General features: G+C 39.2%; 1 pseudogene; it reads right to left on the reverse strand.

The window, feature by feature from the left end:
- Positions 1-3,112: 3,112 nt before the first annotated feature.
- On the reverse strand, positions 3,113-9,245 carry LOC126713986 (L-type lectin-domain containing receptor kinase IV.1-like; annotated as a pseudogene).
- Positions 9,246-11,907: the final 2,662 nt, after the last annotated feature.

The following is an 11,907-nucleotide window of genomic DNA, read 5'->3' on the forward strand; positions in this document are numbered from 1 at the left end:
AATTTGGTGCTAACCCCAGCTACATTCAGGGCTTAACCCCGCACCTTCAGGTAGAAGACTCAAGCAACACCCCTAAGTTAGGTGGTAAGACTTACAACTGTCTTAGTCATGCCCACGTCATAGGCTGCTTACTCGGCCTTAGATATTTCAGCTTCCTTGGTCTCCAGTTGCTTTTTTGTCTGTTTGAGCTCTACCACAGTTAAGGCCATCTTGTTCTCCGCCTTTCTTTGGGCCTCCAGAGCATTTGCAGCTTGTTTTTCATAAATTTTTAAGGTAGATTTAGCATTTTCTAAGCTTTCTCTACCTCAGTCAATTGGGCAAGGGTCTCTTTGAGCTTCTTGTCCACCTCAACGTGAGCTTTCTCAGATGCCTCTAGTTTACCCTTGGCCTTCCTCGCTAGGTCTAGGGAGTGGTCCACCCACTCGTTGGCCATGAAGGCAGCTTGGACAGACTACCAAAAAAAAAAAAAAAAAAACATAAGTATCATATAGTGCATGTATGATTTAATGTTATAAGCTAATGAGAGTAATCATATACCTTAGCTAAGTCTTGTTTCAAGGCGAGAAAGACTTCATGCTTCCTGAAGGACCTTAGCTCCTACATATCTTCGAGCAAGCATAATGCCTTCCCTAGGCATTCTGCCACCAGGCTGAAGTTGCCTTTTTGGCGGTCTCTCAGGTTGGCGTCATCCAACATTGGACCGCCAGAGCTAAGGGTGAATAGGGGCCTCTAGATAGAGGGCTTCTTTGGCTTGTCTCCCCTAAGTTCCTTAGAGGTCCCAGAAGATGTGGTTTTCTTTTGTTGCCCCCTCCTTGTCTGGGCTTCTTTGACTGGGGGCTGGTGGGAGGATTGGGTGACCTCCCCTTCCTTGGCACCTTCAGTGCCTTTGCCTCATTGGGCCCTCTTTTGTTTCTTGTCAGTTGAATCAACGGAAGAGGTACGTGTTGGGCTAGGGGTGGGTGGTCGAGGCACCACCTTCACGACTGGAGAAGAGCCCCCAGCGTGGGCTGTGAGCAAGGCAAGTAGATTCAGAGTCTTTTCCTCGAATCCCATTCCTTCTGGGATGTTAGTCTCCTCTTGGTTAGTGCTGACTTGGGCGGGGTGCAAATGGCAGTGAGAGGTACTAGGAGCGCTTTTAAGGTCCTCTTGCTGGTAGAAGACCTTGAAGTCCTTACTTGTTACTTCTTGCTGGATTGGTTCTAGTGTTGGCTCCTTGGCTTCATCATCCGAGGGGATGGGAGGTTCTTGTGAGTAGAGGAGCTTGAAAGGATTTAAATTGACTATTATTTCTTTAGCTTCTTTGTTTTAAATTTTCATATGTTTAGCCCTTGCTGCTTCTCCAATTCCCAAAACATACCACACCATTTGGTTTTTTTAAAAGAACATACCATGCCTACTTCTTTTCCACTATTATTACATGCATTTTGCTTTTGCTGTGCTTATGTTGCTAAGATTATAATTATTAGTTTTATAGTTTGCTCAAACTGAAATAACATGTCTTATTGCGTTCCTACAAAATTTTACCTTCATCTCATGAAATATGTGTTGGATCCAAGGGTAAAAGAATCTTCCAACACTACAAAACATGCGGGTGTATAGCTACCCTATAGCCCCGTTTGTTATAAATGTGGCTAAAATTATGAACCTATAGCTACATTTTATAAACGCAGCTATAAGACAATTCTGGGCCTATGGTCGCATTTGAAAAATGTGACTGTAGGTCCAGCCCAATTTGGGCTTTGCAAAGAAACACAGTCATCCACTTGGGTTGGTAATCAACAATTATCCCTATCTTACCAACATTCGGAGGCCTAGTTGGTAAGAAACTGGGCACACAAGTCTCAAGACTTGGGTTTGAGCCTCAATAACTAGCAGTGTGTAGGTGCTCCTTATATCCCATTTTCATTCCAAACGGTTAACCTAACTTAACTGATCGGGAGTATGGGGTCCTGCCCGAGAGCAATTATGGTGCTACTATGGTTACACCCAAGTAAGGAAGTTACACTAGTCACCCCCTCCCCCCACCCCCCCCCCCCCCCCTCCCTAATTATTTTCTATTTCCAAAAACAAATCCCCATCTTGCACATACCTACCCATGGTCCTTAGTGGAAATTTTCTTCTCTCTCTCGTTTTGGGTACTAAGATGTTCCTTTATTACATGTACTTTTTACTTGCTAATTATGATTCTTATTGCCTTTTGGGATTCTAAAAAATGATCCAGCTTTGTCCAATTTTAGTTTTTTTTTTTTTTTTGGTTAATTGTAAGCACAATATTAAATTATGTCTTTTACTAATTATTTGTGTCTAACATTATGGTGACACATCTTCCAAAAAGCATTTTTGACAAATAATTTATTTTCTGAATTCCTCAATGTCTTTCACAATCTGTAAAGAAAGAAACATCATTACCACTCCAATGATATTAACATAATTTCTATCTTTTAACTTAAAAGATGATATCAACGAAATTATTGTTTTCCTATATTTTAAATTTGTATAGTTGTTAAGTTGATGTTTCAGTATTGTTATATACATCTTGACTCTATCTTGATTCTTATATATTATTTTTCTCGATAGATTTGATACATCCAAGAGGGAAACTTTCGCAAAGGTAACATGTAAAAATTAAATGTTGTTATTTGCTTGATTTTCATTTAAGTTTTAAAAAGTATTAACCACCACAAGCATTAACACTTTGAAGATTCCTATAAAAAAATAAACAATTTGAAGATTGTAAAAAGATTAAGGGACTGTTTGGTGACTGTTTTTTCCCATTATTTTTTATTTCTAAAAACAATTATGGCAGTGCAATTCATCGTAAACCATACAACGAGCTATTTTGTGAAGGCAAACAGTAATTTTCATGCATGGTCATTGATGGCTGTGGGTTTTCAGTTTTCTAAAATTTTACGAGCCACCCAATCTAGTTTTTGCAATACACTATTGATTTATGGTTATAAAGCTTACAACAAATGTATTGATCTTATTGTAGTAAAGTACTACTTAGATCCTAATTAAATTGCTAACAAATATGAGATTCTACATTACATAAACGAAACTGTATTCATCACATTCTTCACTAGTTCATTTTTTCTATTTACTCTACCCTGAAGGTGATCCCTAATCACTACTAACAGATCAATATGCGTCTGATTCATCTACCACTATATAGCACAGAATCAGTGCTAGAGGTGGCCGTCAAATCCTTGTCGAATGATGGCTGAATTGCCAATGAGATCTCTGATGCTTCAACATTTGTAAAGTTACCAAAACTAGTACTCTCATGTGGTAATTCCTGCAGTTCAGCATCGCCATCCAAAAGCTGCATCACTTGCCTCATGCTAGGCCGAACTGCTGGTGTTGAGTGTGAGCAAAGCAAGCCAAGTTTCAAAACCAATTCCATTTCCTTAACTACATAATTACCTTCCAATTTTGGATCACTAGCATCAAGGATGGCTCCTTTTCTCCAGCACCCGAAGACCCAATCAACCAAAATGACCTCTTCTAGCAGTCCTCGAATCTCTATAGGCTTTCTTCCACAAGCTACCTCCAGCATGAAAGCCCCAAAAGCAAACACATCAGTGTAAGTGGTTGCCCTTCCTGTTTTAGTAAGCTCTGGAGCCAAATAACCCACTGTTCCAGCCACACGGGTGGTTTCAAGAATGGCACAGTGGTCGCATAATCTGGCAAGGCCAAAATCTCCAAGCTTCCCATTTAATTCAGCATCCAATAGAACATTGTTGGGTTTTACATCTCTATGTAGAACAACCTGTTCCCACTCTTCATGGAGGTAGAGAAGGCCAGATGCTACTCCTTTGAGGATTCGAAATCGTTGAAGCCAGTTAAGGTTTGTCCTTTCATTTCCATATAAGAACTTTTCAAGGCTTCCATTGGGCATATAATCATAGACCAAGAGGAGTTCACCCTTTCGCCGACAATATCCCAGGAGTTGCACCAAGTTCCTATGCCTCAGCCTGCCCATGCTAATGATCTCAGCCACAAATTCCTTCATCCCTTGTTTGGAATTGTGGGAGACTTTCTTGACTGCAATTTATGTATTGGAAGAACGAAGAGTTCCCTCATAAACCTTTCCAAAACCTCCTTCTCCAAGTAGCTCCTTGTCTGAGAAACCTTTGGTTGCTTTGTAGATATTCTTGTAGTTGTCGCTGAACCTGTGAGGACCATACTTGCTTTCCCAATTTTCTAGTATTTCTGCATATTTCTTTCTCTTCAGAACGAAAGTAGCTGCAGTGACCAATATCAGCACGACCACTACTGCTATGATCAAAATCATGATAATCTCTCCTTGCCTATCTTTACTTTTCCTCTGTCGGGGAGGTTGTGGAAGCTTCGAAACGTCAAGGCTTTGTGCTTGTCCACTTTTATTAAAGCTCCATCCAAGAATATACTGGTCACTTGTAACTGTACCAGTGGCTGCAGAGAAACCAACATACATGGATTCCAAAAGATATTGGGACAGATCTATGCGTGTTGACAAGAGAGGCCGGTTTGGTTTTGTGATGCCGGCTGGGCCTAGTGTTACATTCAGTAACTTTTCTGTTTCATTGTAGTCTATCCAAAGATGCATTGGGTTGCCACTTACTAGCTCCACGCTTATATTCTTCCATTCTTGATCAGAAAAGTAGGTTGCAGTAGCTGATTCATTTGATTTCAGGCTGTTCACATCGATTCCCACATGGTTGTTGTCTATATCTTGAAATTCTTGAGCCACTATAGTATCAAGCTCAATGGCTAATAAGTGGTTTGTTGAAAGGCCATTATTTGAGTCATCCAAGAGTCCTAGATAATTGCTGGCTACGACATTGTTGAATTTCCACGAGGGACTGATTGTGAAGGCAATTCCATGGCCACCTTTGGATGGTGTTTGAGGAACTATTGCAAATACAAAGTTCGTGGAAAATGAAAGAGCCTGAGTTAAACCCGTAGAAGAAGTGTTGAATTTTAGAGGAAGTTGGTAGAAAGCATGACCAACTTGTAGTTCTGAATTGTTGGTGAGTTGCAATACACCATTGGGGTGGATTTGAGCGGTTCCATTTAGATGCAGATTTGCTTGATTGAAGCCATTGTAGATGAACTGGTCATCTTGAGCAAACATCAATGGAATCTTAAGGATGAAGTAGAGACTAGAGAGTTATCGGAAAATGAAGTGATGTAAGCCCAGCCGCCATTGAGAAAAGGAGGAAAAAGATTTATCTCTCTGAACAAATGGCTTTTGGTTGTTTAAATTTAAAATGTCTCAAAGACTCAAAACTCCTAATTAAAATATTGTTGTTTTGATCCTTTTAATGACTTGATAAACTCGAAGTCGGAATAATGTCTCAATATTTCCTGAGCACACCAAATAAGAAAAGTGTACAGGACCTTACCATCCCTTAAAATGAATGGTATAAATATCTAGATGTGGCGGCCTTAAAATTATTTTTAGAATGCCCATGAAGAAGCTTGAATTATACCAATTCTAATAATAAAAAAACTTGAATATATTAATACTACAAAAAAAAAAATGCAAATAAATAAATTTTTATAATTTTCTTTTACTAACAAAATAAAAAAGAAAAAGGAAATTGATGAGAAGTAAAGTAAGAACTAAAAATACTGAGATAAGAGTAATAATATGTGAGAGAGTCTAAAATAATGTTAGAAAAGAGAAAGTCTTAAATAATGAGAGTGTTTGAACAAGTTAATTGATTAAGGGTTTTTTTTTTTTTTTTTTAATGACCTCTTTGTTAAATTTTTGTTTATTTGTTGTTGTTTAGGCTATTTTTGTTCTTATTTGAGTTAATTTTTATTGTTACTATTTGGAATTTTATTTTATTTTTTCTTTCAAGAAGTAAGGATTATATTTGGGAGACCAAAATTATATATATATTTTTAACTCAAATTCTTGGGATTCTCAAGTCAAAGATTTCAAAATTTTTAGGTTAGACAAAACAAAAGAGTTTAGTTTAAAAATAATTATATATATAATTTTTTAAAACAAGTATAACTCGTGTGAACAACCTGAGCTCAATGTAAATCCTTCCCTAGGGATCCATTTGGTAAGAGATTTTTAGTAACGTTGTTTAAGTTTTGTAAAAATACGTGTGGTGAAAAAGTGTGTAGAAATACGTGTTATGGTGTTTAAAGTTTAAACAATAATTTTCGTTGTTTAAACACCGTTACCAAATGAGGCCTAGATAACAAGACTTTCAATGTCAAAGACACTTGTGTTTACCAGATTTTGGGAAGGTTGCCTTTTCAACTCTATAGCCTTGCTACTCAGATCAAGTAATCAGATTAAGCTCAACTAGTGAAGCCAAGCTTGAAGCTATCAAGCTAAAGCTTGGAGTGAGGTTTCTCTGCCCTTAAGAAAGTTTTGGTTCCGGCCATCCTTTCTTAGGTTGTAGAATAGGTAGGTCCTTCCTTTGTGAAGGTTGTTTGTCCTCTGTAGTTAATAAGTTTACCCTAAGAGCTTGTTGGTTCTTTTTTTCGTGGGGTTTTTAGGAAACACAAGTACTATGGAGGATATTACAAAGTCTTGGAATAACCTCTCCCTCAATGAGAGGGAAGTTTCAGACCTTATTCCGCAAAATAATCAAAGGTCATCCGAATTCATCATAGTTGCAAAATTCCTGACTAGGCAAGCCTTGAATATGGAAGCAGTGGCACGAACGTTTCAACAACTATGGAGGTTTACGAGTGGTTTTAAAATTAGGTATATCGAAGACCACATTGTCCTCTTTGTTTTTAGCTCTCAGTTGTATGTCAATCGTATCACCCAAAGCGAGCCTTGGAGTTTTGATAAACACCTTGTGGTGTTGGAATCGTTTAACGGTGATGTTCCAGCTCGGGAGCTGCAGTTTCGAAAGGCCATGTTTTGGGTCCAAGTGCATGATATTCCAATCCGTTTCATGACGAGGGGAGTGGCTGAGAGTATTTGTGATATTATTGGCGAGGTGTGTAGATCAAATGGCAGAGTCAGGGAAGATGGTGGTAGTTTTATTCGCATTAAAGTGACCTTGGATATAGCTCTACCTCTCTGTAGAGGTAGGCTGGTTTCGTTTGAGAATGGAAAAAAAATTCTTGGTTAAGTTTAGATATGAACGACTGCCCAATATCTGCTATTGGTGCGGTCGCATGGATCACGGTGATAAGGAGTGCAGGTTATTGATTGAAAGCGAAGGCACTCTCAGCCCGGAACAGAGGCAATTCGACCAGAGCCTACAAGCTGCTTCATACAGGCCCTATAACAAACTGGTGGTTTCTGTTCTTGGCTTTTATGAGGGTGAAAATTTTCGAAGGAAATCAGCTCAGTCCGCCGGTGAGGAGAGCAGGCCAGGCATGGCGGAGGAAAATCAACATGGTGATTCTGTTCCTGATATGGAATTGCGCAAGGTTGGGGAAATAGAAAAGGAAAATTTAAAAGTAAATACGCCTACATCGCAGATCTTAAGGGCTAGTAAGGATAGTGATGTGACTGATAAGGAGGGTTGTACTAGGCGAACTATCTCTTTTAGCGAGAATTCAGGGATGGTAAGGGATACACATAGTTAGTATGAGCATGAGGACCTTTTTTCAGCTAAACTTCAGGAGATTGACAGGGAAATTGACATGTTCGAAGCGGAAAAAGGGGATTAAATACGGCGAACAGTGACGTGCAGAGTAACATGCCCCGAAATCCACCTTTAGCTACATGGGGTTTTTCAAACTCAGAGGGTAAGGCGGCAAGAGCAGAGGACCGTCAAGAATTGCTAAAGTATGTGGGCCACGATGATAGTAGTGTCAAAGTAAATGGGCCTTGCTCTATTGGGCCAAGTTTAGGTAACACAATTTTAACTCACAAGGGGTTAGACAAAGTTACTGATCAAGGCTTAATTATCAAGCCCATTCAACTCAAGGCTTCTCAAGAACTGCAAGGTAAAAAATGGACCAGGATGGAAAGGCTAGCCCCTATTAAAATTTCCCAAAATATAAGCCTTCCCCTAACCCATGAAAGACCTTCACCTGAAGCTTCAGATATTCAACCCGTGAAAAGAAGAAAGGTTAGCAAAAATAAGTCTCCTGTCCTATCTGTATTATCGGCGGTGGCTGTCAATCAGCCCTGCCGTTCACCATGAATTGTGTTAGTTGGAACTGCCGTGGGCTTGGGAACCCACGGCGAGTTCGAGAGCTTTCAGAACTGGTGAAAGCAAAGAGCCCAAACCTAGTTTTTTTAATGGAAACCAGGAAAAAGAATTCTTATTTGGAAAGGTTGAGATGTAAGTTGAAGTTTGATAACTTATTCATTGTGCCAAGGAGAAATTGGGGTGGTGGCCTTGCTTTGCTCTAGATGAACGAGCTGAATCTGCACATTCAGACTTTCTCTCCTCGACACATCAACGCAGTGATAAATCTAGGAATTGATGACACCTAGCGCTTCACAGGATTCTACGGAGCTCCTGAAGTTGCTAACCGGGAAGATTCTTGGTCTGTGCTCCGTCACCTAGCTTCACAGTACAATTTACCGTGGGTATGCATCGGTGATTTCAATGAAATTATGAAGGTCGAAGAGAAATTGGGAGGAGCAATTTGATCCGAGAAGCAAATGCAAGATTTCAGAGATTGTCAAGATTTCTGTAGGCTTAAAGATTTGGGTTACACGGGCTTACCCTTTACCTGGTGTAACATGAGGTTTGATGGCTCTTTAGTTTGGGTTCGGTTAGATAGAGCTTTAGCCACAGCGGACTGGATCCTGAAATTCCCCTCTATCCGTCTCCATCATCTACAAGGTTTGTCTTCTGATCATAAACCTTTGTGGTTAGCGTCTGATGATGAAAATACTCGGTTTTATAGACCCCAAAAACCTTTTCGGTTTGAGGCCATGTGGCTCAAAGATGACCGTTGTGAGGAGGTGGTTCACTCGGCTTGGGATATGTGCCAAGATGGGGATGTCGTGGGTAAAGTGCTTAGGAAGTTTTTTGACTGCTAGACTCAGTTAAAGCTTTGGGATAAGAATTCTTTTGGTAATATTCATATCGCTCTAGCTCGAAAACGGAAAGATCTTCAAAAGGCAGAAAAAGTGACTCTATGGCTAGGAGGGGTGGGCATGCTCGGATCAAAGCTCTCACTGAGGAGATTCATAAGCTGATGGAGAAGGAGGAATGTATGTGGCACCAGTGTTTAAGAAATTATTGGTTGAAATTTGGAGATTAGAACACTAAGTATTTCCATTGTCAAACAACAGAGAGGAATAAAAGAAATTTCATTGCAGGTCTAGAGAATGAGTAGGGGATTTGGGTGGAAGGGGAAGACCGGATTGGAAACCTGATCACAAGTTATTATGCTTCTTTATTTACCACAGCAAATCCTACTGAGTTTGCTCCTGTTCTAAATGGGGTAAAACGAAGGGTGTCAGCAGAGATGAATGAAGTATTGCTTAAGCCGTTTGTGGAGGATGAGGTGAAGCACGCATTGAAGCAAATGGACGTGAACACAGCTCCAGGACCAGATGGCTTGCCACCACTTTTCTACAAATAGTTATAGGGAAAAATTGGAAAGGAAGTATCAGAAGCAGTCTTGGCAATCCTAAATTCAGGTACAATCCCAGCTAATCTTAATCATACTTTCATTACTCTGATTCCTAAAATTCAGTATCCTAGAAAAGTTTCGGATTTCAGACCAATTAGCTTGAGTAATGTCCTGTATAAGTTGATAGCTAAGGTCTTGGCAAATCGCTTGAAACCTCTTCTGCCTTGTTTGATTTCAGAGACTCAGAGCGCCTTCCTATCAGAGTGTCTCATTACAGGTAATGTCCTCATAGCCTATGAGACGCTACATTACTTGAAAGAAAAGAGGATAGGCAAAATGGGTTACATGGCTTTGAAGCTTGATATGCGGAAGGCTTATGACTGAGTTGAGTGGGTCTATGTAGAGAGGATTATGGAAAAGATGGGTTTCAGTCCAAGGTGGATTAATTTGATTGCTGCTTGTATTCGCACTGTTACTTATTCAGTTATGCTTAATGGTCAACCATATGGCTGGATTACTCCAACCCGTGGGTTGCATCAGGGTGATCCATTATCGCCTTATCTTTTCTTATTGGTAACGGAGGGTTTGCACGCTCTTTTTGAACAAGCTAAGGGGATTGGAGACATTAGGGGAGTATCTTTGTGCCCTAATGGTCCAAGGGTATCCCGTCTCTTATTTGCTGACAACAGTGTGATGTTTTATAGAGCTACAGTTTCTGAGTGTGTGAAGATCCAAGCATTACTGTATCAATATAAGCAAGCTTTAGGCCAGTCCATCAATAGAGGAAAGACTAACATTTTCTTTAGCTCTAACACTCTATCTCGGACAAAGGAGGCTGTTTCTACCTTCTTGGGTGTCCTTGTTACTCAAAGATACGAGCATTACTTGGGCTTGCCCTCCTTGGTTGGACGTGCAAAAAAGAAGTCGTTTAGTATCATCAAGGAGAGAATTTGGAAGAAATTGAAGGGCTGGAAGGAAAAACTATTATCTCAAGCGGGTCGTGAAATCCTTGTGAAGGCGGTTATCCAAGCCATTCCTACTTACACCATGTCATGCTTTAAGTTGCCTAAAGGTCTCATTAACGAGATTGAGACGCTCATTAGGAAGTTTGGGTGGGGATATCGTGGTGAGCAAAGGAAAATTCACTGGGTTAGTTGGGATAAAATGTGCCGGCCTAAGAGCGAGGGGGGTATGGGCTTCAAAGAATTAAGCAAGTTTAATGACTCGCTTCTAGCTAAGCAAATTTGGCGCCTAGAAAAAAATGAAGATTCCTTGTTCTACAAAGTCTTTAAGGAAAATTTTTTCCCAAACTGTTCTATCATGGAATGCGAATGTTTGAACAAAGGGTCTTATGCTTGGAAAAGTATCATTCAAGCTAAGCATGTTATTGATCTGGGAAGGATTTGGAGAGTTGGAAATGGTGAATCTATTCAGATCCGAGGTGATAAGTGGCTTCCCCAAGTTTCCGGCTCTAGAGTTTTTTCCCCAATATCAGGTATGGCTGCGAACTCAAGGGTCTGTGAGCTTATAGACCATGAGTCTCATACTTGGAAATCTAGCTTGATTGATCAAAGGTTCCTTCCTTATGAAGCAAAGAGGATTAAAGGCATTCCTTTGAGTATGTATGATATTCAAGACCAACAAGTTAGTAGCCGAGGCAAGAATTTATCTTTGGGGGGGCCATCTATAAAAATTTTTGTGTGTGTATGAAATCTAAAATAGTAATGTACAATACTTCATCACTCAATATGTGCTATAAACAACAATTAAATACATGTTAATTTTTTTTGAAGTGCTAAATACATGTTAATATAGTAGTATATACTTTATATTTTAATCAAACTAATCAAGTACATTTATAAATTATAATGCCATACGGTATATAATATATTGATTATTATAATAACAAATAATGTATTATAAGGAATATAAAAAAGAAAGTAGATGAAAAGTAAAGTAAAGAAATAAAAAGAAAGCAAATGAAAAGTAAAGTAACACGTACAGGAGCACTATACAAGGGTGAGGAGCCTACGGAAGCTTCAAACTTGTCTTTCACTCTTTCTTGTCTAGTTTAGTCACACTGAACTTTTACTTTTATGTTGTAAACACAAAACTGTAGTAGCATTAATATCACTTTTTCATTTACCAATTACTACTTATCACATCAGCCATTTGTAATATTTTTTGTAAAATAGTTTGTATATCTAGCATTATTTTTCTATTTAAATGAAAGTTATGTTTATTTTTAGACTTTCTTAAATATATATGTATATTATTGGGTATGGGCCAAAATGATAAGTTTCTTTTAAAAATTTTCAAATTATTTAGGATAATTCAAAAAAAAATTCATTCATTTTTTTCAAAAATTTGGGGGGGCCGAGGCCCCCTTCAGTCCTTGTG

Source organism: Quercus robur, chromosome 1, assembly GCF_932294415.1.
Source record: "Quercus robur chromosome 1, dhQueRobu3.1, whole genome shotgun sequence".
NCBI classification, from domain to species: domain Eukaryota; kingdom Viridiplantae; phylum Streptophyta; class Magnoliopsida; order Fagales; family Fagaceae; genus Quercus; species Quercus robur.